The sequence below is a fragment of the Coenobita brevimanus genome, chromosome 70, assembly GCF_032717465.1.
Source record: "Coenobita brevimanus isolate Jiangsu-jjx chromosome 70, ASM3271746v2, whole genome shotgun sequence".
NCBI lineage: Eukaryota > Metazoa > Arthropoda > Malacostraca > Decapoda > Coenobitidae > Coenobita > Coenobita brevimanus.
Genome location: NC_137023.1, coordinates 15738642 through 15764669, shown reverse-complemented (window position 1 = coordinate 15764669; position 26028 = coordinate 15738642).

Here is a 26028-nt window from a genome sequence, read left to right as displayed (position 1 = left end):
ACACTATATATTTAAGTACAGTCATGAACTAGAGGAACCTAGCCTCGGGCCCCTCCACTCTGAAGAAGAAAATATCAGGCTGGCTGTTACCGCATAAGCTTGCATAGAAAATAATGCATTTATGCATGTGTATGCATTTGCAAGTAAGCATGTGCGTATGCATGTTTGACTATGAATACACACGTGTATACAAGTGCTACACATACTTCAGTATGTTTATGTTATTTTGTGTCTATGCATATATGTATATGCAAAAATATCATTGCATTTTTGTGCATATCTGTATATTTTGACAGTAATTTATACACGTAAATAATTGTATTCGAAGACTTTGCTAACAGTATACAACCGTATGTTTCAATTATGTAGTGTCGCAGTCGCGGACCCTGGCCATCGTCAAAGACGTTGGGAAGTCAGTCAGAATTTGGAGAGACTCATTATGAAACTATACGTTTGGGTCTTCAAGATATCCCAGCCAATCAGAAGTCGGTCACTTTGAGGGACCGGATCCTCCCCTGTATCAACAGAACTTAGCAAACATTGCTTACTTGATTTCAAAGTGTTGTTCCGACACCCTCTCCCCATTAAGTGTTGTTGTTGTTGTTGTTGTTGTTCTAAGGCTGCGTTCACACCAAGCGATTCGATTTGATTCAATTCATGGAGAATCATATCGATTCATGATTCGTCTTGATGCGACATGTTAATTCCTATAGGAACTGTTCACACCAAGCGAATCAATTCAATTCAAATCATGGCGATTCAGAATCACTGATGCGCGAGGGTCCATTTTTTCATCAGTCACGGCGATTCAGTGGAGGAGTGAGCACCATGCTACCGGACGTCCTGATAAATTTAGTGAGAGAGCGACGTGCTATTTATGATGCTAAAAAGTGGAACAATGATTTTGGTGCATTCACAACGATAAACATATTATGTCTATTTTTTTTACTCTATTCAGTCATAAATGAAGGATGTCTATTTTTTTACTGTATTCACAGCCATAAATAAAGGATGTCTATTTTCTTAATATATTCACAACCAGAAACAAGGAATTTATACTTATTTTTACTCTATGCACAACCAGAAATAAAAGATATGTTTTCTTAATGTATTCTGTATTCATAACCAGAAATAAAAGATGTCTTTTATACTGCATGAAACACTACTTCTCCCAGCTTTCAGACTTTTTAATAGTTCACTTCTTACCCAAGGTAAATGGCAATCCTTTCTTCAACTCCAACTGCACGTCGGTAATTAGTATTCTGTTTTCTTATGTTGGGTGCAGTCAACTCCACTAGCATTTTAAACTGTTCAGTGGTCATCCTAAAATAATCATTAAACTTGTCTGAATTGTTTATCAAATCCGGGAACAAGTGTCCGAAACTCCCAAAATCAGGTCTTTTTGCATTAATTTCATGCACCCATATTCTTCTTGGACGCCTACGCCTACGCCGCCTCAGCCACAGCAACACCTCTATTTCAGCAAGAGCGTCTACGTCCATCCTCGTTCAAGTCAGCCTTTGCACTACTCCCTGTTGATTCGGACAGTTTGATTCCGTCGGTATGAACGGCGCTGATTCAAAATGAATCGAATCAAATGATTCTCCATGAATTGAATCGAATCGAATCGCTTGGTGTGAACTCAGCCTAAGCTTACAAGTATCCGAAATGTTAACCTAGCGGAGTACCGGCTTAAGCTTAATTTTCCTGCGGTCCGCCATCCTCCTTTCAGGGGACAGGGAAGTAGGTGAAGGATGTTTTGAAAAAAAGGTAGTGTAGCCGTCCGATTATATTAGTGTCACCACATGCAGGTGTCTCTTTGCTGCACGTATCCTCACTGGTGTTTTCAATGTGGTGTGTAAAGCATGTTGTGACAGACTTGTTTTAGTAACATTAACGTGAGTGTTACTTCGTAAACGCAAGTCTGAATAGCTGTTTTCCCGAGCCTCCCTCACCTCCGACATAATAATACTTGCCATGACTGCCCTTACACTGTTATCTTCATTCTTCTTCACCTCATCACTCTCAGTTACGTCAGAGACTCTTGTCATATTGCTTCAGTTTTTTTTTTTTTCTTTTTAACTTCACCGTTATGAAAATTTTTTCATACCACCCTCAGAATTTGCATAGCATCACCAGTCTATCATCATCTGCAGTACTGTTTCCATGTAGGTTGATCAGTTTGGCACTCTCTGATAAACTCTTTTCGTAGTGCACATCGCCTCCTTGCCCTTATTATTTCACTTGTCCATCAGTCCCACCTAATCATTTATCACTCAGGCTCCTGTGATCCACTCCCAGATTAATAAAAACATCTGGAGTTAGCTAGAATGGAACATAAGAGTTGGGCAGACCTTGAGAGGGTTATAGGGACAGTGTTAACATTCCCAGGCACCACATTTACTCTGAGGCGCATAGACTCGTTGGCTGCTAGATGGGGTAGAATACTCATACTAGAGTTGGCCCAAAGTCAGTAGGGATTAATATATCGTTTATAGATAATTTATGTAATCCTGTGCAAATAGTTTTTTTTTTTTTTTAAATTTTCACTAACCTTAATAATCACCTTTCACTGTCATGCAACATTTTCGACAATAAAATACTCCCATGAAAATCCTAATTAAGCAACTGGATCACTCTGGATCTTCATTACGTCCTTTTTACTGTGAATCTCAGCTTTTTATGCAGGGATATGAGTGGTGTTCTGTAAGGCCTTTACTGAATGAATTGTAAAATGATGGATACCGGTATATTACTTTTTCAGGAAATAAGATAGAAGGTAATATTAGCTAGATGGTCCGTTTTGTTTCCACGGCGAATTGAAACTGGCAGGTAGATAAAGAAGCTGTGCAGTTATGAAGGCATTTCATCATTTACAGTATACTGATCTACACATGAAATTCTAACCAGTGATTATATCATAATCCATTTTGTAAGTGCTCTCATACAGTTCTAATTGCACATACAGAAAAGCAGTCATGATGAAAATATCTTTCAGTCAGTCTGTTTCTCTCTCTCTCTCTCTCTCTCTCTCTCTCTCTCTCTCTCTCTCTCACACACATACACACAAACTCGCACATACGCCCACACCCACACCCACACTAACCCACCCACCCACCCACCCACCCGCGCACACACACACACACACACACACACACACATACACACACACACACACACACACACACACATATAATATATATATATATATATATATATATATATATATATATATATATATATATATATATATATATATATATATATATATATATATATATATATATATATATATATATATATATATATGAACCTTGCTTTGCTTAGGTATGCATGTAACCAACGAATATGATTAAATCTGTATACGCAATTTGCAAGGAAAATAAGTAGATAAAAATAATACTGACACTCATTGGTAGTGGTGATAGTGGTATTCGTAAGCAGGAAAAGCGCTGAGTTCACAATAATTAATTTTCCTCTTTGTCGAACATGTTATGAATATGGATGTTTGATGTTACAGTATGTTACTTTTGCTCTTTCTTTTTTTTTTTTTTTTCTGAACTCATATGTCTATTCCATCTGACCATAATTTCTTTGTTCCTTGGCGACCTGGTAGAGCAAAACATATCTGAGTGTAATGCATAATGTCATTCAAAGGTCTAACACCGTATCGTTCGTCTTTTCTTCCAAACAGAAACTTCCTTCAGATTAATGCCTTGTCTAGAATGGAATCATATAGTTGCTTGACCATAAAAGGAATAATATTTTCTGTTGTATCAAGTACCTTGCTGTTCAAGTACCTTCATATTGGAACAATGGCTGTCTACTCCACTTAGGTTATCGGTAACCGATAGTGCCTCTTAATATTTATGGCTCCACACCATGGATATTTGATGCATTTTGTTTGCATTAATAATGAGTAATAGTTTTAGGTGGAAAAATAATTATTTTTTATCATCAGATAAAAAAATTTGAAAGGATTAATGACTGACAAAGATGTCTGTACAAATTTTTTCATGCACGCCACTACGACTACTATTACTACTACTACTATAAGTCTCCATCTACGAAGTTTCTTAGGTGGCTATTGTTTTTGCTGGTATTATAACTTCCCCCAAGGAGGGTAAGTTTTGTCCTGTGTTCGTTTGTCTGTCTGTCTGTTAGCAGGATTACTCGAAAAGTTATGAACGAATTTTGATAAATTTTTCTGGAAATATGGGTCATGGGCCAAGGAAGAAATGATAAATTTTGAGCCAGATCTGGGTCCGTAGTATCCCGCACAATATATCCAAAAGTTCTCAATGAATTTCAATGAAATTTTGTGAAAATGTGGACCAGGGACCTAAAAACAATTGATCAAACTTTGGCAGGGATCCAATCTGGATCCGAGATTACTCAAAAAGTTATGAACTGATTTTGATGAAATTTTAAGGGGGGTCATGAGCCAAGGAAAAAATTATTAAATATGTGGGCGGATTCGGATCCGAAGTATCCCGCAAATATCTCCAAAATTTCTCCATGATTTACAATTAAACTTTGTGGAAAGATGGGCCATGGATCAAAAAAGAATTGATAAAATTTTAGGGATGGATCCAGATCCGTATCCTATATCCACGGATCCGAATACGGATCTTTTTTAATGGTAATGGCACTGGCTGAGGTATGCGCATTCTGAGTGCTTTCTAGTTATTATTATTCTTGCCTCAGAGTCTCGCAACGATTCCAGGGGAACCGGAGACTGCGCAATGAATCTGAAGGACCCAGGTTATGTGTCCTGGCATGTGAGATTGCTGATAGAAAAAAAACAAGAAAAAAAGAAAATTCAGATCTCCAAAGTAGGATCAAAGTCATTGTAAGAAACAGTAACAGACACGTGAGTTCTTCGACACCTTTGCCAGATCCCTTGGTGATGTTGCACAAGAAGTTACCTGAGGGTCTTCAGATCTTGTTTATATTAAACATGTCTTACTATATAACAGGGCACTCTTATTGTGGCTACACAGTGGAAGTGGGTAAGTAAATACTGATTTCCGGCCTCAGAGTCTCTTGATGATTCCAGAACTGGAGGCTGTGCAAGGAAACTGAAGAGCCAAGGTTATGTGTACTGGCACTGACAATTGCTGATAGAAAAAAATCTAAATCTCATTTGGGTCAAGGTCACTAAGAAACAGTAGTTGGAGACAAGTGACTGTCCTTAGGACAGTTGCAGTGTTCTGGTTACTGTTACTATTAACCCCTAGGCACTGGGCATGGAAAGACCATCCCACGTCCCAGAACCAGGTTATTTTCAGGAAAATCGATTTTCCCAAAAATAAATATTTTTTCATTACAAATCAACCACAAATGACAAAAAAACACATAAAAAGCACATACCTACTCTCTGTTGGTGATTTGAAGGTGGTGGTGTGGTGTGAGGGAGGTGGTGTGTGGCAGCTGTGTGTTCAAGGTCATGGTGGTGTGTAGGCGGTGGTGGTGGAGGGAGGAGGGATGATATCTCACGCCAAAATAAGTATTGAGTGTGTCCTTGTTTCTCTCACTAATTCATAATGCCGTATGAACACAATATTACAACTAAAATGGCAAAAAACACAAGAATGTAACTAATAAAGATCGGCTTATTTTATGTTTTCCATGATATTTATTTTCTTACAAACTTATGATATTTAGGTATTCACAGTTATTTACACACTGTTTACACATTATTTCACTGTTTTTAGTACTTCTTGACAATGCAATACTTCCTAAAGGCTGGCTATGGTCAAATCGCAGACACTTATCAAATTCTGTTTTATTGGTTTGATGTAGTATATATCACATTTCCTTTATTGTTTCCTTAGTTTTATTCATATAAATCAAAATCACCTTACTTTAACTAGGAAGTTGTGAACTGAACTGGATTGTGAAGGAAAACCAGCGCCAAGCCAAGAAGGCTATATGGTATTAATATATCAAAGCACGGAGAACCACCAAATCAAATAACTTTGTAGCTTCTTGCAGTGAAGTTTTGTAGATCAGTTATACAGATATTAGACTTGTGGACGAGCAGTTGTTATACTTGAGTAGAATGGTAAGTAGATAATCTTCGTTCCCTTTTTGTCATGCAATGACAGGAGAGGTAAAGATTAGTATGGGACTATTTTTATTTGTCTTGGAAATATTAACAAAGTCTCTCACACACGAGTGAAGTATAAGTAGAGTCCTGCAAGCTACCTTCTTCTCTCTCTCTCTCTCTCTCTCTCTCTCTCTCTTCCACCCTCTCGCCCATGTTGCTAGGCTCCTTCTCTCTACTACCTGTCGGTTCTATAGCTAGCCTCCTTCTGACTCAGCTTCCTAAATTCTGGTGTAGCAGAGGTCGTGTCACGTGTGTTGCACTGTGGTTGGAATGTTCTAGAAGCCTGTGTGTGGGTATGTGTGTATGTGTGTGTATGGTCATTAGGCGCTGTCGTGTGCCTATAAAGCATTCCTTGAGTTAGAGTGTGTAAGCATGTTTAGCATTGCTCGATTCTCGCAGACACAATACCTATCTCATCCCCTGACTTGCTGCTTCTATCTGTCTGTCTATCTGTCTATCTATCTATCTATCTATTATGATTTGTAATTATAATACGAAGTCCTAACATTGCTCGGTCACGCAGCTGAAGGTCCTCCGACAGCAATTATCATTGACATATGCTAATTTATTAGTACATGATATTGATTATGATATTGCATACATATAATATTCATGTTAATATTGTACTGATCCAGTAATATTACATTTTAAATAAGTTGTATACATATCTGAATAAGTGCAATGGTTGTTGTATGACATTTTGTAAGATGTGTATGTATAACAGACATACGCATATAATTGTGCAATGGTAATACTACTAGGTTCTTACATTACATATTGAGTTATCCCTTTAGTAATGTCTAATATTTCACCTAACTTGTATGATGACTCTGGCAATACAGAATTGTGGTAAAACTGTATGATTTTACATAATATTGTAGTAACATTGTGGTAATACATAATTGTAACATTGTGAATTGTTACATAATTGTATTGTAATTGTTACATTGTAGTAACATTGTAGTAATACATAATTGTAACATTTTATGAATTGTTACATAATATTGTGGTAATGCATAATTGTGTTGGCCTTATAACTGTAGTTACATTTTGTTAATGCAACTGTTACATAACTGTGTTGGCCTTATAATTGTAGTTAAAGTTACATAAAAGTTACATCTTGTTAATGCATCTGTTAAATAATTGTGTTGGCCTTATAATTGTAGTTAAAGTTACATAAAAGTTACATCTTGTTAATGCAACTGTTACATAATTGTGTTGGCCTTATAATTGTAGTTACATTTTGTTAATGCAACTGTTACATAATTGTGTTGGCCTTATAATTGTAGTTACATCTTGTTAATGCAACTGTTACATAATTGTGTTGGCCTTATAATTGTAGTTACATTTTGTTAATGCAACTGTTACATAATTGTAGCAAGTGTAATATAATGCAATTGTTTGTCGTTACATAATTGTTACATATCGTTTGTAGTTACATAATTGTAATAACTGCAGTCCTGACATTGAATCCGGTCATGCTGCGGTCGATGATATGATAGTGCAATGCCACTAGCTTGTGGAGACAATTAGCTTTTTTTTTTTTTTTTTTTCCATTATAGAAAGAATTTATGTGAAGATGTGCCCTGCCACTTGCTTGTGAAGACAACAATTTGCTTTTTGTTTCACTTCTAGAAGGAGTTTATGTGGTATTTTGGCATTGTAGTAACACGCTTATTTTCATTTGTTTGTTATGTGATCGTACTGTATTTCTTTTTTCTCTTTTTTTTCTTTTTTTTATTGTTTTTCTATAGTTTGTTTTTCTTCGTTTGTCTACGCTTTTTCTGTGTTGTTCATGGTTGAATAATTGCTGGTTAACTCCCTTGGGACCCTTTTCTTAAGGTTTAGTTTATATTGCACAGATATTACTGAAAATGATAATTATTATATAGCCCCATATTTTGTTATTTTATATAAAAAATTTATATACACTATATACAGTATTAACTCTATACACTATATACAGTATTAACTATATACACTGACTTGTTGTTCACTTGTGCCTATCAGGGGCAATATATGTGTGAGCACTGTGTGGAAATCTTTGTCTTCACGACTGTGTGGAAGATGTTCATTCTTGCTAACGTCATTTGTGTTGGCCATTTTTTTTTCTGGTTTTCCTTGTAACTTAATTTATGTTTCCACTAGGTAGCTTTGATTAATAAATGTTTAATACAGTTCTTTTAATCGCTCACTGAGCAGCTGTGATAGTATATTTTCTTTATTACTTTGTGGATGTAATAATGTATAGTTGTATGTATGAAACACGTATTTTATGTAGGTATAAATGGTAACACTCGTTGGTAGTAAATAACTGTTATAATAAATGAATGAATATATACAGTGTAGAATATTTATTGTTGGTGCAAGTATTTAATGATTGAATTATGATGATAATTGAATTAGGTATATGAATTTAAGTTGTAACTATACAGCACGTTTTATATGTTTGTGCAAAATGTGTTGTCTACCACTGAGTATCGTATAAATCAAGTAACTGTGTAACTCACTAATTTTTACAGTGGTGGAAATGGTGTGAGTGGTGTTGCACGTGGTGATAGCGTTGTCCTTCACAGGTTGATTGACGTGGCATCTTTTCAGCAAGCACGCATGATGACGTCGACTTCCCACACTCGTAGCTGTGGTGAGTGAATGAGTAACGATGAGTAACTTGAGTGAAGATGAGTGAGTAAGATGAGTTGTGAATATGGACTTGGTATTTGCTTCGTCGTCTTGACCTCTTCACTCCTGCGTCAGCGGTGGAGGTTGGGTGGAGGTAGCAGAGAGAGGAGGGTGAGGTCTGGTGGTTGTGAGTTGTGAGTCGTGTCTCACTCTTCGTTTGTTTGTTTTGTTTTGTTTTTTCTCGATGTATTCTCGGTCCTTTTCTCTTGTGATTTACTCGTTGTGGGATGAGGACTTCCGCTACTTGTAGGTGCGTGTAGAAGATTATACAGACGACTCGTAGAGTTGTTACTTGTAGTTGATTGTAGATGGTTGTAGTTCGTTGGTTCGTCGTAGAAATTGCAAGACTGTTTGTATCAGTACATTGTTAAACTACTGGCAAGACGTTGTGTGATCACTTCTAAATCAGCGTGATGATCGTGGAGACGGAGGAGGGGTTGGAGAGAATACTGTCAGGAGCTGGTTGTGAGTTGTTGATTGTAAGAGGCATTTTTTTTTTCACTTTTGATAATGCAGAAGCAATTGTACACTCGTGGGGTTGTATTTTGTTGGAATTCACTGATAATTCGTAGACGAGGTTCGTACGTTCGCTGCCGCCATATCTCACAATAACTTTGTATATTCTTGTAATGGAGTATTGTAGATTAATTATATATATGTTAGACTTGTGGACGAGCGGTTGTTACACTTGAGTAGTTTTGTAAGTAGATAATCTTCGTTCCCATTTGTCATGCAATGACAGGAGAGGTAAAGATGAGTATGGGACTATTTTTATTTGTCTTGGAAATATTAACAAAGTCTCACACACAGAGTGAAGTATAAAGTCCCACGAGCTACCTCCCAGTCTCTCTCTCTCTCTTTTCTCGCCCATGTTGCTAGGCTCGTTCTCCCTACTACCATTTCGGTTCTATGGCTAGCCTCCTTTTTTTTTTTTTTTTTTTTTAATGTGTCCCACTCTGGGCATAGGCTTCACAGCCTGCTATCAAGGCCCAGCAGTCCTCCTACATACCATACACCTCTACATGTCACCACTTCGGCGCTAACACCCACCATCCATATTGAATACATGCTAGGGCTGTCTCATACAGGACTGGTGTATTGGTATTTGCTCTGCTTCCTAAATTCTGGTGTAGCAGGGGTCGTGTCACGTGTGTTGCACTGTGGTTGGAATGTTCTAGAAGCCTGTGTGTGAGTATGTGTGTATGTGTGTGTATGGTCACTAGGCGCTGTCGTGTGTCTATAAAGCATTCCTTGAGTTAGAGTGTGTATGCATGTTTAGCATTGCTCGATTCTCGCAGACACAATACCTATCTCATCCCCTGACTTGCTGCTTCTATCTGTCTGTCTATCTATCTATCTATCTATCTATTATGATTTGTAATTATAATATGGAGTCCTAAGATACGAAGAGCAGAGAGAAAAGCAATGGCATTTGATATGGATAAGTGGGAGAATAGCCCCCCGATTCAGCGAGTAACGGGGATGTTCTGTGATGTTAGTAGAAATAATGCTACAGTTTTAATACTGTACACAACTACTCTGTTCTTAGTAATGCCTGCTGTAATTAGCCCATGGAACTATGTCAGATTCAGTTAGCTACCGATATGTACAAAACTCGTCCCATCTGTAGGGCAAAACACTACTCATATCCAAATGAAACAGAAATGAAGTTCGAAGCCAATGTTAGCTAAGCCTCCACTGACTAATTTTCCCACATGTACATGCTAAACATCTCAATGTGAATTATAGTACTGCACTGTAATTAGATCAAAATACTTGATTCAAGCAATAGCAAAATCTTTAGCTGCAATTCATTTAGATCACTTTAGTGTTGAATTTCCCTTTCATCCCAATACTACGAATTGACATGTCACTGATGAAAGATTTTGAGAAGTTATTCAACAGATGTTTGACACTGACCAAATGCATTGCAACAGAATTTTTCTTTAGTGAAATTTCACATGGGGAGCATTCAGTAAGGTCGTAGATAGTCTCCTGATAGTCTAAGGACAACTTCACTATTCTCCTGATAGTCTAAGGACAACTTCACTACTAGTCCTTTTTGGCTATGAGACAGCATAAAGTTTTTCATACAATGACATAGTTGGGTTTGAAAAATTTTATGTGCTGCTACATACAGAGTGAAATTAGTGGGCCAGTTCAAGCTTCCCCTATCAAGTACTTTAAGCTAGTCACAGTTTGCAGAAGTTTTAATCTGGAGTGGCTTGTCAAGTGACAGTCGAGATGTGTAACCTTGACTGTTGAACTATTTCCGAACTGTATGGGCTATGTAACCTGCAATGTATACATTAAAATACTTACATCTGCATTGAATAAGGTCTGCTGTTCCACAAGAGAGAAGATACTATCCAAGTCACCAGTATCCAGAGTGTCACAACAGGAGCAATATGATTTTCAATCTCAGGGCCGTAATTTTGGGGGGGCTACGGGGGCTATAGCCCCCTATGTCTTCTGTATATCAATTTGTCAAAACTTCGACGGATATTGATGGTTCAATAACCTGACTCTTACCGCAGGCGTGTAGGAACAACCTGGGAAGGGTGCAGCATAGTGCAACAAAAATGTTAAAAGGTCAAATTGTTAGTCACAGTCTGACTTGAAAATTCAGACTGGCAGAGAGTGAAGCCTTCTATTTACACACTCAGCTCCATCACGAAACATACATGCCTCATTAAACATCGACTATTAGGTAGAATCAAGCCGAAAAATACCGGATGGTCTGCAAACTTAAGCCTTTCAATTTAATTTCAAGTTTGTAGTACGGAGGTATGTACATTTTGTCTAGCCCCCCCTCCCCTTCCCCTAAATCTGTTGAAAATTACGGGCCTGAATATCATCCAGGGAAGGTGTCATGTCTGTTATTTTCAGTGAACCAGATTTAGATGAAGCAGTGAGAGTACATTCATTATCTTCAATTTTCTTTCAGATTCTAACACTTGAAGAACAGATACAATGTAGTTTGCACCACTCATTGTCTGTACTATCCAAACTTAGCTTCTAGTTTATTAGTTTGAAATTTACTCAGCAAAACATAATGGGAGTTCTGGTGCTTGAGCAGATAGCCACTTAGTTGTATCATAGTGGCTGTAGTGTGTTTCTGGGCAAAATAAGTCTCCCTTGAAAGCTTGCCTTCTCTGACATTCCCTCCACTTTGTTCAAACGCCATCTTTTCCCAGTTAGTGAGCCACTCACAAAATCTAATGAGAAACAACACGTCTTGATCAAGAGAGGGATCTTATGGCACAGGACTGCATTCACATTGACGTAGCTACATATTTCGGCTGTGTTGCAATTTCGCTGGCTAACTTATTTAACAAACCTACAGTATGTCCACTACTGACAGCCTGATATGTCTCTCTCTCTCATTCGAAATGCTTTTGTTCATTGTAATTATGCTTTTTATATATTCTACTATGGCTATACATATTCATTTACATATGCAAGGCATACCCTGAACGAAATCCAGCTGGGAGAGATGAAGTTTTAAAAATATACGTGGGTAAATCTCTGCTGTGCCTCACTGCTTCTAAGGTGACGGGTGGACTGTCGGACTCGCGGCGGAGTGATATATTGGCAGCCGGTTGTGACGTTACTGCCAAATGTCGGTGGGAGACCCAGGCCTGTTTGATCAAGAGGGCGTTGGAATAGCTCGCTAGGAAACAGAAGCATGGAACACAGAACTTTCGTCTAATGTCTCAAGAAAGGTTCTGGGTCCTGAAGATGTCTTGAAACAGTATACGAAAGCACGGTATTCCGGCTTTGTTTTCTAACGAATCAAACCCTAGAGAGAGAGAGAGAGAGAGAGAGAGAGAGAGAGGTAAATAGATAGATAGACAGATAGATAATGAAGAGAAATACCAGCTCCCGATAGCAAAACATCATCTTGTTTATTCGATGCGACAATATCGGAGACTAATTTACTCCATCCTGAAGTAGGCTACAAGAGAAACATCGTGTGGCAAAAGTTATCAGGAATTCACTTACTTTATTATAAAGCCTATCAATATCAGTAATTAAATGAGCCGGTCAGTCTATAATATCTAATAAGTAAAGATAAAAGTCAGTACACATTAAAAAGTGAAACCGAAAACGCCAGGGAAAAAGTATATATATATATATATATATATATATATATATATATATATATATATATATATATATATATATATATATATATATATATATATATAAACAATAAAACCAAGTAAATCCACAGAGCAAAATATTATTATGCTTACGAGTACATTCATAACTCAAAAACTCAACGGAGATCTCATCGCTGACTAATGACTGGTTATGCTGCACAGTCAACAGAGGTCCTTCTAGAGCAAGGGTTCTTAACCTGGGGTCCATAGACCCCTTGAGGGTCCATAGATGGGCTTCAGGGGGTCCATGAAGGTCAGAATAATTGAGAACAATTTAGCGATATTGCGTGATGCCGTTTGGCATCATTAGCTGAAAAAAAAAAAAAAAAAAAGAGTCTTGAGTTCTGGTGTTTGTTGACACAAGCCTACCCTCGTCTGGCAACGTGAGCTATGGATGCTCTGATTCAGTTTGCTACTACATACCTTTGTGAGTCAGGGTTTTCATCGCTTGTTGCTATCAAAACGAAAAGCCGAAATCAACTGGATGTCAGCGATGACATAAGTGTTTCCTTGTCAAAGACCACTCCACAGTTTCATCTTCTTGTTCAAGCCAAACAACAACAACGCTCTCGTTGAAATAAACTTTTTGAGCAGAATTAAAGTTTTGTATTGTTTAATTTGCATAATTGGATGTATTTCATTTTTTCGTCGGGTGGCCATTAGTTTTTGCATGAAAAAGAGTAAGAAAATAATTCTTTGTGAAGACTGTTTTATACTTTGTATATGTCATACACTGCGTGAGGTAGATTTAAGTAAAATAAAGTATATCCATTGCATGCAAAATGCTGTGTTTATGTGCTTATTTGCATTTTTGTAGGGAAGGGGTTCATAGCTTTCATCAGATTCTTAAAGGGGTCCGAGACTCAAAAAAGGTTAAGAACCACTGTTCTAGAGGGACCTCCGCCTCGTTTGCATGAGCAGTGAGAACAGGGAAAGAGTCAAAGCGGATGGGTTGGTCAAAATCTCAGGAATATTTAGGTATGTCGCTCTATGATCATTTGGTTAATGACCTGTTTGTTCTCATTGTTCTTTTCTTTTTTCATTCTTCCTTTTCTCCTGACCTTTTACTTGGCTTTATTGGTTTCAGTTTTTAACTTGTACCAACTTTTTCCTTTAGTTTTTTGATTGACAGATTAACAAGCTCAATTGATTACTGATATATTTATGTCGTTTTGTGCTTAGGTTTTATAATGAACTATGTAAACTGCTTTCTACTTTTGCCACATGATGTTTCTCTATCGAGTACTGGTGTTTCTTTTCAATATAAGACTCTGCTTTCATAAGGATGCTCGAGTTGTCTGTATATATATATATATATATATATATATATATATATATATATATATATATATATATATATATATATATATATATATATATATATATATATATAAAATGCAAATTCATCACCGGAGATATTAACATGCACACAGAAAGTACAGTAGTTTCGTGTATTACGTACATTACATCTTCAGGCACAGAGGGAGACGGGGGTGTTCTTATTAACACAACTTCAGCATGGAAGGGCACACAGAAGGACTAGCGGATTCAATATTTTAACCTGTAGCATAAGTTATGGATAGCAAAGAAGGCTCTCTGCACCATTTTAATCTTCTTAATAGATTAGTCAGTTTCATAACCTTAATACCTTTACTTCTCCTAAGGTCACAATCTTTACCTTATACTGCGTCATATTGTTGTGCATATGTACACACACATATACACACATACATATATACACATATACATATACATACATACATATAGACTAACAGACAGAAAGATAGATAGACAGACAGATAGTTAGATAGAAAGATGAGGCATACTTGCAGCAGGGAGAGGTACACCGAACAAAGGAAGACCAAACTTAACCTCACATACCATGACCTCACTTCACCTCAACAGATCTTATATCCTAGCCACGGCAAGCCTATACAAAGAATGTAAGTTTGGGGTTAACTGTTTTACTATTAACTCTGTTAATGGTTATCACATCTATAATGGTCATAGCTTATGTTTACATTACACTCATATGTGCCAGAAATTAAGCATGATTCAATTGCATTTCTTCCAGCCTAGCCATACGAAAATGAGTGTTAATACATGTGTCATTAACTCTCTCATGATCGTGAAAATTCTTTTAGTCTTTTCTGGCAAACGCCAGACAATTTCCTTCTGTTGAGACTGAATCATAGGAGACTCATAAATTTTGTTTGCTAGGGAAAAAACGTCATAAACTGTGTAACATGTGAAAATCTTATATATATTTAATTTTCCAGCAAACATTATTATTTTAAATAATTTACCTATCTATTTATTGCGAGACGCCAGCAGGAGTAGACTGTAGCACCAGTCGAGCAGGGCAGTACTCCCGAGGTGGATGGAAAGCTGATGACAGGGAGTGCTGGAGCTCCCGTTTCATCAGCCCTCAGGACTAGTTCCTGACCATCCCCCTTTGCTGAACTTTTTCAGTGTCTCAGTTACACAGAGAGTAGGCCAGCATGCTCTCCAGTACAAATTTCTCTAACTATCTTCACCAAACTACATGCACAGTACACACTACACTTCCTATTCAAAATTCACCATAATGGCGTCGATTCACCAAGCCTCGGAGTCCCCAGGGGGGGGGACCATAAATGCCCCCGCCATCTGCCCCTCTCCCGGTGACGACTCGAGGTGCCTGGAACCACTGTCTGACTCTCTTCTTCTTCATTTCTGCAACATTCGCGGCCTTTCATCTAACTTTCGCTCTGTTGAGCACCACCTCTCCTCCTCTAAACCTCACCTTCTTTTTCTAACGGAGACTCAGCTGTCTGAGGCAACTGACAGCAAACCCTTTTCTGTATCCTCCTACTTTCTCTATACTCATTTCAAAGCCAGAGGTGGCTGTTGTGTATACATACGCAACGACTTATCTTACTCTCGTGTTCCTGAACTTGATTCTTCTGAATTCTCCACACTCTGGCTTCGGCTTTCCTGTCATTCTCTGACTAAATATATCTGTGCTGTTTACTTATCTCCTAATTCTACTGACTATCAAAAATTCTTCGACTATCTTACTTCTATGATGGAACACATTCTGTCCATTTCTCCTTTCTCTGAAATCTCCATTCTAAGAGATTTCAATGTTCACCACCACCTTTGGCTCTCCTCTCCTTTCACGGATCCACCTGGTGAACAAGCCTACATCTTTTCTATCCTTAATGACCTAGAGCAGCTTGTACAGCACCCTACCCGTATCCCTGACCGCCTTGGAAAGAGCTCCAACATACTTGACCTCTTCCTCACAACTAATCCTTCTGCTTACTCTGTTAATCTTTTCTCTCCGTTGGGCTTCTCCGATCACAACCTTATTACCTTAACCTGTCCTATCACTCCGGTACGGCCTGTGGACCCTCCAGGGAAGCGTCGTCTGTGGCATTTTGGAGCCGCGAACTGGGAGGCCCTCAGGCAGTACTTCTTTGATTTTCCCTGGAATGATTATTGCTTCCATGGCCGTGAGCCATCTGAGTGTGCCTTGCGCATTACAGAGGTTATTCTTTCGGGCATGGAAGCATACATTCCTTTCTCATATCCTTTGACTAACGCAAGAAAGCCTTGGTTTAATCACGCTTGTTCTAATGCTGTCCGCAACAAGGAGAAGGCCTACAAAAGGTACTGGAGCCAACCCACCCCTGAATCACATCGTCTTTACGTTTCTGCCCGGAATCGTGCTAAGTCTGTTCTTCGCTCTACTAAAAATAATTTCATCCATACTAAATGCTCTCAACTCTCCAACTCGAATTCTTTCCACTCATTCTGGCACCTTGTCAAAAATCTTTCTAACAACTTTACCTCATCATCCTTCCCTCCTCTTTTCTACTCTGATGGTTCTGTAGCTATTTCTTCTACTGATAAAGCAGATCTCTTCGCACAGACTTTCTCCTCCAGTTCCACCTTAGACGATTCCGGTGCTGTTCCTCCATCACTTCCCCCCTCTGACTTCCTCATGGCTGACATTAAAATTTCTTCAGTTGATGTATTTTCTGCCATCACTGGCCTCAGTACTAACAAGGCATATGGGCCTGATGGGGTCCCTCCTGTTGTTCTCAAGAACTGTACTTCTGTGCTTACACCCTGCCTAGGCAAACTCTTTCGCCTTTGTCTGTCACCTTATACCTTTCCTTCTTGCTGGAAGTTTGCTCTCATTCAGCCAGTCCCAAAGAAGGGTGACCACTCCCAACCCTCCAACTATCGTCCAATTGCTTTAACGTCCTGTATTTCAAAAGTTTTCGAGTCAATTCTTAATAGAAAAATTTTAAGGCATCTTTCCTATCACAACTTTCTTTCCGATCGTCAGTATGGGTTCCGTCAGGGACGCTCCACTGGCGATCTTCTCACCTACCTTTCAGACTCCTGGTCATCCTCCTTTCGGGACTTTGGCGAAAGCTTTGCCATTGCACCTGACATCTCAAAGGCTTTCGATCGAGTCTGGCATAAATCCTTAATTTCCAAACTGCCCTCCTACGGTTTCTATCCTTCTATCTGTGCCTTCATTGCCTGTTTCCTTTCTGGTCGTTCTATAGCCGCTGTTGTAGAAGACCATCGTTCTTCTCCTACATCTATCAACAGTGGTGTTCCTCAGGTCTCTGTCCTATCACCAACTCTCTTCCTTTTATTCATCAATGATCTTCTAAGCTGTACATCTAACCCTATCCACTCATACGCTGATGACTCCACCCTTCACCTTTCCATTCGGTTCCCGCAACGCCCATCTCAACAGTTACTTCAACAAACAAGGGATGAGGCTATGGCACACCTAATGTCTGACTTGGCTAGTATCTCTGACTGGGGTAAAAATAATATGGTTGTCTTTAATGCATCTAAGACTCAGTTCTTACACCTATCAACTCGACAAAATCTTCCACAGGTATACCCACTAATGTTTAATAATATTCAGCTTAATCCTGCATCATCCTTGAACATGCTTGGGGTTTCATTTACTCGGGACTTATCTTGGAAAAATCATATTACATCTCTTGTAAAATCTGCTTCCAAGAGATTGGGTGTGCTAAGCCGACTCCGCTCTTTCTTTACCCCTGCACAATTGTTGACTCTATACAGGGGTTTTATCCGCCCCTGTGTGGAGTACAACTCTCATGTGTGGGGAGGCTCCCCACATACTGCTCTTCTCAATAGGGTGGAGTCAAAGGCTTTTCGTCCCATTAACTCTCCTCCTCTTACTGACTCCCTTCAACCTCTGTCTCTTCGCCACACTGTTGCATCTTTATCTCTTTTCTATCGCTACTTTAATGGTCACTGCTCCTCTGAACTGTCTGCTTGCATTCCTCCACCTCTATGACGGGCACGTAGCACCCGTCTGGCAGCAAACTCTCATCCCTTTTCTGTCCAACTCTCTAATGCAAGAGTTAACCGTTACTCCCAGTCTTTCATTTATGCAACAGGTCAGCTATGGAACTGTCTCCCTCTGTCTGTATTTCCTGCTGCCTATGATCTCCAGTCTTTCAAACGCAGTGTGTCCAGGCATCTCAAAATGATCGGATCTTGAATTTGGCTCTCTATTGTATTTTGTTTTTCTCTTGGAGGGAACTGTTACTGCGGGCTGATGGCCTTTGGTTCCTTCTTCTTCGCATTAAAAAAAAAAAATCCCGTAAGGGGTGGCCACAAACAAATCGCCTCTATGTCACCCTGTTCTACGCCATTTCACCGCCTTGCTTCCAGTTCACACACCTCTCTCTCTCATTTACCTCTCCACTCCATCCCTCCATCTCATCCCCAGGCCCCTCCCCTTTCCTCTCTCCCCTTCCACCTATCTCACATACACTCTCCTCGTTAGTCTCTTGTTCTCCATTCTCTCCACATGGCCAAACCGCATCAATGTATTGCTCCTAACGTTATCATACGCATCCACACCACAATGCTCCTACACTTCCTCATTTGTCAGTCTGTCTCTCGACGTAACTCCACATGGTCCTCTCAAATAATTCATTTCAACTGCTCTCACTCTTGACTTATGTCTTTCCAACAAGCTTCACTTCCATACTTTAGAGTTGGTATCACAATACTGTCATGCAGGGACTTTTTTACTTCATGCTCACTTCCCTGTCCCTTATCACACTTTCAAAGAACCAGCAACCATTCTTCCTTGTTGTACCCTTTCAAGCACTTCACCCTCCAAACTTCCTTCCTTACTCATCACATTACAAAAGTACTTAAACGCATTCACATTTTCCATTTCCTCCTCATCCATCCTCACTGTTTATTAAGTGATTTCATTTCTCTCAAAGATCATAACTTTACTCTTTCCTACATTCACCATTAGGTTCCGTTTATTACACACACTCCCAGACTCATTCACCAAGCTTTGTAGTTCCCCTTTGTTTTCACTTTACAATACAGTGTCAAATGCAAACAACAATACAGGGAGTTTCCAAATATTGCCCTCTCTCATTAGGTTCTCTCGAACGTCCACTGCCCTACCTTGTACCACTTTTATTACCCCATCCATGTAAAGACTGAACAACCATGGGGACATGACACATCCCTGATTCAATCCAACATTCAATCAGAAAAATTCATCAAATTAATTATCCACACACACTGCAGCCATTTTATCTTTCACTCTCCGAGTAACTTCTTTATCGCCCTTTCTAACTCTCTTTACCTCTTTCCAGAACATTTTCTTACTTTCTCTCCTCTTTACACTCAAATTCCATCCAAATTCCTCATCCACTCTTTTCCTACTCTTACTAATCATTTCACCTCTCTCTTCCTCTCTACATATAACTCTTTCTTCCATCTCTCAGCTTCATCCATGCCTCAGCATCCTATCCACTCACTATACGCTTTCTTCATTTGCGCCACGGCTGGTCTCACCTCTTCATTACACCATGGTGTTCCTTGCACTCCCTTTCGTGTTCTCGTCACCTCACACACCATCTCACATGTTGCACAGATTTCTTGTATGAATATCTTGCACACACCTTCCATGTCTCGCATCTGCTTCAAATCATATTTACCCAATCGCTCCTCCACTACTCTACTCTGCCTTTCTTCCATCCTCTTGCAACCTTTATATCCTCCTTGTATGAACTACTTCTTGTTGCCCTTCCCATCTTTTATTCCTCTATTTTATTTGAACCTTGACTTTCACCACCACCAAGTGGTGGTCAGAAATTCAACTCCCCAACTTCCGTATGCTCTTTTATCCATTACATACATTCTTATTCTATCACCCACACACACATAATCAATCACTGCCTTCAGTTAATTCAGTTCAGGTAACTGCAACTTCAAATCTCTTTATCTCCCTAATCAGTTTCCAGATAGTGGAAATAATATTGTTGTGGTTACCATCTGACTTTTGTGTTCACGGGTAGAAAGTCAACAGTTGTACTGACTGTACCTTGGTTGCTCTTGCTAGAGCTTTGAGGAGCAACATGATTACATGATACTGTCGTAATGGTGTAACTCACATACTTTATACTCTTAATGCGATCCAACATGAGTTTGGTTGAAGAACATGCAGTTTTTCTCATGTTTCCAATTGATTGTTGTTACAAGGGCATTATTTGAGCTGCATTTGTATGCAAATATTGTTTAATTTCCTTCATATTCATAAAGTAAGGGCATCTTAGTAAGCTTAATTTTATATCCTCCCTCTGAAAACTATGTTTTCAGTATTTCTCACAGCTTAAGAGTCATTACTAAAACGATCCTGCTAAACGTATGTCTTAAACAGAGATCCTTCTCTGGATGTGAGCAGAAGTGTAGCGCTCGAACAGAATCAGAATCAGAATTGTATTTGCACTATTTACAAAGATTATTCTTGTACAAGCCAAAAATAATGCATACATATATAGTGGAGACAGAGTTCTCTAAAATATAAATAATTATGAAATATCAAAATACATATATTACTGGTAGTCAGTTTAGGCTAAAATCAATTTAACATCACAAGTACAACGTGTGTGTGTATATATATATATATATATATATATATATATATATATATATATATATATATATATATATATATATATATATATATATATATATATATATATATATGCGCCGGTGGTCAGGCAATATATGCTTGAGCACTTTACATGAAGTCATGAATGAAAAGATAACTAGTAAGGCTTTTCATGTAAATACATTACTTGCCTTCTTTGTATTCATAATTCTTTCACAAAAGTCTGACAAGAAAGCCGTGAGTTCAGCAGCTCCTATGACGCTTATAAGAAGTGAAAGAAAGTCATGTCTATCAGTGCTTCTGGCAGAGTCCAACAAAGGATCTTGCTGGCCACTATTGCATGAGGGCCGTTAACGAGGGGTGGTGTTGGGGTACATCAAAAACAAGAATATTCGGAAACCATTCACTGAAGAGCCCTAACTGTTGCATCCTGGAGTAATCATAAACATAGTATTAACAGCCCTTGTGAGATCCACTGCAGGACTGGATCTTTTCTTAGTAAAGCGAGCTTCCAGACGCTGGAGAAGTACGATTTGAGTAGGGCTGCATCCCAGCAATCCTCCTATATACCTCAATGACCACAATAGTAAATCCATCCGTAACAAATAAATCTGGTATTGGATACCAGAGACAATAATTTCCTGGTGTGTATGTGTGTGTGTATGAGAGAGAGAGAGAGAGAGAGAGAGAGAGAGAGAGAGAGAGAGAGAAAGAGAAGGGGAGGGGGGGGAGTGAAACAAATGGGTAGAGACAGAGATAGAGCTACACAGAAAGGTTCTCCAGTTGCCACCATGCTGGCCTCATACCCTGAGTCTGTGCAGGGAAGGAAAAAAGTTGGGAGGTCAAGTTACAGAGTCAATAATTGAGACCGAGTTCTGGCCGCGTCCCCCCAGAGATCATTATAGTTGTATGAGAGGCGGCCGCTGCCACAGAAAGAAGCTAAAACAACTGGGTGCCTTTTTGTGTGGGACCTTCGAGGTGAAACAAACCAACTCTCTCTGATAACCTCCATCTTAATCTTTTCAGAACGTGAAGAATCTTACTTTAGCGTCTTTATTTCTGCCATCCTCAGATGATTTTATGCTGATTAACTGTGGTTGGCTTTCTGCCCGAAGATGTATTACTCACTGTATTCCATATAACGTCAGGGTACTTTATTAAACTTGGGAAACCTCCCTAGTAGTGAAGGAGTTAGTGAAAGGTACATCTAACCTCTCCACTTCGGAAAGTCTCTCCAATGATGTGTGCGTGTGTATATATATATATATATATATATATATATATATATATATATATATATATATATATATATATATATATGTGTGTGTGTGTGTGTGTGTGTGTGTGTGTGTGTACCTTGCTTCGCGTAATTCGTGGATGTATCGATATCCACAGGAGAAAAAAACCATCACAAAATATCCCTAACACAGGAGTGTATTCATATCTTCATGACAGAAAGTAAGTTGTTGGTACTGGGTACAACAACCGTATTAATACAGAAAGAACCGGTGTGGAAAATTAACTAGGAACCTCGAGAAGTCGCTGATAGCTGGTGACATGAAAGTGGAAGCTATGGTCTCCCTTCCCTGAAGTATATAACAGTAATTAAATGATTACGAAGCATGAAACATCACAATTTTAGAAGGATACCTATGAAAAGAGTAATGGACAGAATATAGAGAAGAATGAAAGTTGGAAAATATACATCATGGGACAAAATCTTGCTCAAACAATAATAATTTCCAGTTGTATGTGCTAAAACTAACGCACTGAGAGGGTTGCAACTGACCTTCTATCCCAAGGTAGGCGTTTTTTCTGTGATTGCTGCTGATGGATTTAGGCAAACATCGAAATATATTACTCAGCTGAGAGAAACCCTAGCATGCAAAGGAAAACAGGCGACAAGTAAGCATTTCCTTGTTTATCTATTACTTGAAAATTTTAATTAGGCCAACATCATGCGATTTACTTTTGTCAGGAGATATCCCAGAAGTCAAAGGGTTAATGGGTGCACACTGATTGACCCGTAAAATGAAATATTACCTAACTTGGCCTCACGCTCTTACTTTGCAAGTGTAAAGGTGTTTAACATGGGAATCAGCTCATAAAATTCCCCTTCCGCTGCACAGTCCACGGGCATTTGCTGATGATACAGTATTGCTACGTGAAAATAAGCGGAAGTTGCATGCTTTGGTGAACGAGTTTGGGAATGTATGGAAGAAACTGTTTTTTAAACGTGAATAAAGCGAAGAATAAAGTTATGGTCTTAAATAAGAGCGAAGTTATGATCTTTGAAAGGAATGAAACAAAGAATACACAGTGAGGTTTGGTCGACAGGAATTGGAGAATGTGAGTGCAGTACAGTATTTAGGTGGTGTGATGAGTAATGATGGAAGTTTAGAGGAGGTAGTTCATGAAACAACACAGCAGCGAGGAAAAGTTGCTGGCTTACTTGAAGCAGCGATAAGGGATAGAGAAGTGTGTGTGGGAAATAAAGAAAACAAAGTCGCTGCAAAATAGTTTTGTGCTACCCACACTCACGTACGTAAGTGAAGCCTTGACCATGTTGGAAGGACATGTCAGGAGTGGAAATGAGTTATCTGAGAAGAGCATGAGGAGTTACGTTGAGAGACAGACAACTGATGCGAAGGGATGTTGTAGTGCTGATGAGGATGTGATTGAAACAATACTCTGAGCTGGCTTGGCCATGTGGAGAGGATGGGGAAAGAGAGGTTGACTAGAAAAGTGCATGTGAGGTGGAGGGGGAGAGGGGGAGGGGGAAACCGAGAATGTAATGGAAGGATGGAGTGGAGAGAGAGAGAGAGAGAGAGAGAGAGAGAGAGAGAGAGAGAGAGAGAGAGAGAGAGAGAGAGAGAGAACGTTGGAAAGAAAACAGCCAAATGGCAGAGGAGAGGACCACATGGAGGCCATTTAATCTGTGTCCACCATCCACAAGATTAAGGAGCCTGGCCGTAGATAGACAGATCATTATTATTATTATTATTATTATTATTATTATTATTACTAGTATTATTATTATTTTCATTATTGTTATTATCATTATTATTATTATTATTATTATTATTATTATTATTTATTATTATTATTATTATTATTATTATTATTATTATTATTATTATTATTATTATTTTGTTGCTGTTTTTGTAGTTTTTGTTATTATTACTAGTACTAATAGTAGTAGTAGGAAGTAGTGTAAGCAATGAAGACAGTCAAAAAGAGGAAAGCCCCATGAATCAATGGAGTGTGTGGTGAAATGCTGATGGATGGGGGAGAGATAGTAGTAGAATGGATGTGGAAGATGTGCAGATTGACCTGGGAGGAATGTAGAGTCCCGGGGGATTGGAAGTCAGGTATAAGTATCCCCCTGTATAAAGGAAAAACGGAAAAAGAAGTGTGTGGTAATCACTGGGGCATTTGTCTTCATTATGTAATAGGAAAACTGTTTGGTAGGATATTTACTGACAGAGTTAAGGTACTAAAAGAGGAATTCGTTGCAGAAGAAAAGGGAAGTCTGAGGAAGGGAAGAGGTTGTGTAGATCAGATATTCATCATAAAGTCTTTAGTGGGAAAGTTTCTAGCGAAGGGAAAAAATTATTTGGGGCCTTCATGGATTTGGAGAAAGAATATGGCAAAGTGGATAGACAAGGAATGTGGAAAACATTATGATTATATGGAGTATATGGAAAGTAGGTGAATGCCATGAAGAGTATGCATGAGTGTGCTAAAGCTACAGTGCATGTAGATAATGAACTGATTGAATTTTTCTGTCTGAATGTTAGATTGAAACAGGGCTGTGTCATGTCTCCATGGATGTTCAATCTGTATATGGATGGGGTTATAAAAGAGGTACAAGGCAGGGCAGTGGATGTTGGAGCGGCCATAATGAGGGCAGCGTTTGGAAACTTCCTGCACTGTTGTTTGCAGATGATACTATGTTGTTAAGTGAAGATGAAGGGGAACTCCAAGGCATATTGAATGAGTTTGGAAGAGTGTGTGAGACACGGAATCTAAAAGTGAATGTAAGGAAGAGGAAAGTTATGATCTTCGGGAGAAATGAAGTCACCAAATGTACAGCAAGGTTGGATGATGAAGAAATGGAAAATGTGAGTGCATTTCATTACTTGGGTAGTGTGATGCGTAAGGATGGAAGTTAGGAGGATGAAGTGACTGAAAGAGTGCAACAAAGAGAAAGAATTACCGGTTCTTTGAAAGCAGTGATAAGAAGTAGTGAAGCAAGCATGGAAGTAAAAAAGTCACTGCATCATAGTATTGTGATACCAACGCTAACGTATGGAAGTGAAGCTTGAACCTTGTTGGAAGGACACAAGTCAAGTGTGAGAGCAGTGGAAATGAGTTACTTGAAAGGAGCATGTTGAGTTACATGGAGAGACAGACTGATGAATGAGGAAGTGAAGGAGCGTTGTGGCATGGATGTGGATGTGATGGAAAGCGTTAGGAGAAGTTCACGAAGGCGGTTTGGCCATGTGGAGAGAATGACGAGAGAGAGACTAACGAGAAGACTGTATGTGAGTGAGGTGGAAGGGAGAAGAGGGAAGGGAAGGGTGAGGATGAGATGCTGTAGAGGGATGGAGAGGAGAGATATATGAGAGGTGTATGAGCTGGGGGGAGGTCAGTGAAATGGCGGCGGACAGGGTGACATTGATGTGATTTGTTTGTGGCCACCCATTGAGAGACTGAGGCGTCTGGCGGTGGATGGTGGTGGTAGATGGATTATTACCAGTAAAAATCTTTTGTCGACGAGGTACAGGCGAGGCCATCTAAATACGAAAAGCATTGAAATGACGCCTTTCACCCCGAGGATGCCTAGAGTATATTGATGTCCATTTACCTACCGAATTTCATGCCATTTCGACAAACTGTCTGGCCTGTGACCCTCTTTTGAAGATTTTCGACATGCTGCCCTTGGTGCGTGTCACGTGTCACGTGCACTGCCTGGGTGTGATGAAACCTGTCAAAAACAAATCTTAAAGAATTGGGCTATCATAGAGTGCAAATCACGCAGTAATCGGTCCTGTGGTTGCTGAGATAAAAGCTTCCCATATGCGTTACAG